This window comes from Dermacentor albipictus, chromosome 7 (genome assembly GCF_038994185.2).
Source record: "Dermacentor albipictus isolate Rhodes 1998 colony chromosome 7, USDA_Dalb.pri_finalv2, whole genome shotgun sequence".
Lineage (NCBI taxonomy): Eukaryota > Metazoa > Arthropoda > Arachnida > Ixodida > Ixodidae > Dermacentor > Dermacentor albipictus.
This window is the reverse complement of record NC_091827.1, coordinates 22,413,911-22,416,841: the sequence shown is the minus strand read 5'-3', so window position 1 is coordinate 22,416,841 and position 2,931 is coordinate 22,413,911. Positions and strand designations below refer to the sequence as shown.

Below are 2,931 nucleotides of genomic sequence, written 5' to 3'. Positions count from 1 at the left end.
TTTCGCTTGGGGACTACTATCTAAATACAAGGCAAAGGAGAAATCAATTTTTTTTTTGGCAACCACTGCACCAAATTTAATGAGATTTGTAGGACATCAAAGAAAAAGGTAAAATCTAGTGACTGCTGCTAGCGAATTTCTTTTACACTCCGCCAATTTCTAAACAACAATTTCTGAAAGTTGCACATTTTCAGTAGACGAAACTATCAAGTTTACGACTCTAACTCAGCAATTCAAAGCGATATCACAATTCTGTCAGTGGAATGTAAAAATACATATAAATCGGACAAAATTGATGCATTAGACATGGCTCTCAAATTGACCACTCATATGCTAGTAGGATTTTCAAAACCTCTTTAGACAATGTACGAAATGCACGTAAAATATCAATTGATATATAAAATGTGTCTGCTTTGAATACTATAGCTGAGGCTGTTTGCAGAATTGCCACATCTGCTCTTGGTACACAGATACGAAATTGTAAACGTTATGCTTGTACATTGTTCAAGCTCACCAATTTGAGGAAAATTTGTATTAAATTTCCAGGACTGAAATCAAAATTCCGCTTCCAACTGGCACTGAAATTTAACTTTCTCTCTCAAGTGGAACAAACTTAATTGATATCGGCCCAGTGCCTATCTCAGAAAAGTGTTTCTGCGTTTTACATATATTTGAATAGGCGGCATCGGAGTTGGGCCCGAGCTAAAGCTTCCTGTAGCGGTTTTTCGAAGAATCTGCCTTTCCCGCTGCTCGGCATTGTAGCGCCCTCTAGCGAAGACTCGGCAAATCACAGTGTATCCTCCGAGATTTTTGTATGGCCACTGGCGTTTCGTGTTCTCTACATTCTTTGTTGATTAGAAATATGACACACCCGAGGCTGCAGAGAAGGTGGCACGAACCAGCGCAAATGCACGGGTTCCTCAATGTTAGTTTCTCAGCAACGCGAAGCAGCCTCATTTATTCCCATCGTTTGCCCGTAGATGCACGTTGTCGTTTTTCTAATTTATGCCTGTGGACATCTCGGTTAGTGGTGATTGTTTCGGCGGTCTTGTCTGTGGAATGTCTTTTAGCTTTTTTTTCGTACACTTTCGATTCTCTTTACCTCATCATTTCTGCCTTTCGTAAAAAAAAAGAAAGAAAACCAAGTTCCTATGCGCTTTCATTGCTTTCTGTCTCTTTATTAATTTACCAAACATAGGGGTGACATACAAATGGTGCAACTGCTACAAGCGTTACAAATAGACACTTCGTTGCTGAAAGCCAGTATAGAATTCTGAAAACAGGTGCAAGAGAAAGAGCTTTAACGTAAGTTTATGCTGTGAGTACTGCATGCGGATGCAAATATAGCGCAAATTCTCTGATATCCGCTGTTGCTAAAAGTTGCGTCACGGAAAACTTTTGTCAGTCACGGACAATAATCGCAGACACACATTGTGTGATCTGTGATTGAGGAACACTTCAGTGTTCGTTCTTCGTCGGAGTTCCACGCGGTGTAGCGATAGGCTTCTCCGGCGAGACACAGGTATCGACGGCTGCAGGCCAGGTGGTAAGTGTCGATGCAGCTCTCCGGTTCGCGGTTCTTCCTGAGGGTGTTAAGGTAGTGGTCCCGTATACGTTCGAACTACATGCGTCATAAAAATTATAGTGGTTGAAGACACGGCTGTACACTGGCAAACTTAAGAAATGCTTCCAGGCGCAAAGCATTCAACGATTGAAGGCAAGGTGTGCGGTAACAGAAGCAGGCGACACAGTCCACGGTTACTCTGCACGATAAATTTGACAGCTAAATTAGACAACAAATGTATACTGATGAATTTGCTTTTTCTTTATGCACTTTCAGTTGATTTGATTGATTCCCGAGGTTAAACGTTACAAAGGAACTCGGGGCTAAGCCGGCAATTATTGCGCAAAATTCCAATGTTCGCTACTTCATGCAAACGGTTCTTGCAAACGAAAGTACTGCCGTCTGAGTCAGTAAAATTGGGCTCGTCGTGTAATGAAAATGCTGCAGGCGCTGAATCGCGAGGGCCTCAGCTGACCCGCAGGCCACCTGGACCCGAACTTTTCGCGTTTATGTGCGAACGCTGGCACTCCAAGTTACCAACAAGGAAGCCCCGACCAGATACTGTACTCGTACAATCACTGCACCTGGATGAGATTATTGCACGTCAGCAAGCAAACGTGAGCGCGAGTGTGCTAAGAGGGAAACGGACAGGAAGAAAGACACTCACTTGGTGGCCAAGATGAACTGGTGCGCTCCGATCTCGGCGCCATCTGGGGCCCAAGGCACGACGTCGCAAAACTGACGCGTCTTTCTGTGATCCTGAAGTCCAGACATGGCTCTAGCCGCAGCACCCGGTGCAAACTCGGACTGTGTGTCATCGTGGAAAAGCACAATAGCTTCGGACCGTATGTTGATAAGGTCACGGTCGACACTCTTGCTGGCAGGGTCATTGGCGTCTTTGGGCTACTCGGTGACCTCAGTGGTAGCGTACATCTCTGGGCTACCACGTAGGGCGCGGTGGGCAGGGACGAGTGTGGCGAGCAAGTGAGCCAAATGCAAGAGTCACCCTGCCCGCCAGAGACGCCAGCGGGCCGTGTCCGACTAGGCCGGCCAAGCCGGATCTTCGCAGGCTAAGTAACCCGTTGCTGGAAATTACCACGTGCGATGTGGCGCGTAGTTGACGTTGTTGTTGTTGTTGCCTCAAAACATGGCTCGTACCTACAGGGGGAATAGGCCACACTGGGTCGATTGATAAGTGCATCCAACAAAATGTCAAGAATGGGCAAAGGTAAACATTCACAACGAAGTATTAGGTAAATGAATGCTAACAGAAATTTTGTGAGGGTCTATAAAATTTAGGAAGAATTAAAAATAAGGTTTCCCACGGTTGTACCCTAGCAGCAAGAACTTGCTGACGTTTCAATGTA

The 2,931-nt window shown here is 45.3% G+C and overlaps 1 long non-coding RNA gene across 1 annotated transcript; it reads right to left on the bottom strand.

Annotated features, from left to right (window-relative positions):
* Window positions 1-1,142: 1,142 nt before the first annotated feature.
* Window positions 1,143-2,650, bottom strand: LOC139047349 (uncharacterized). Its single transcript, XR_011507109.1, has 2 exons — window positions 2,232-2,650; window positions 1,143-1,621 (listed from the first exon to the last, which is right to left on the bottom strand). It is a non-coding gene; the product is annotated as an uncharacterized lncRNA (long non-coding RNA).
* Between the last annotated feature and the right edge of the window lie 281 nt (window positions 2,651-2,931).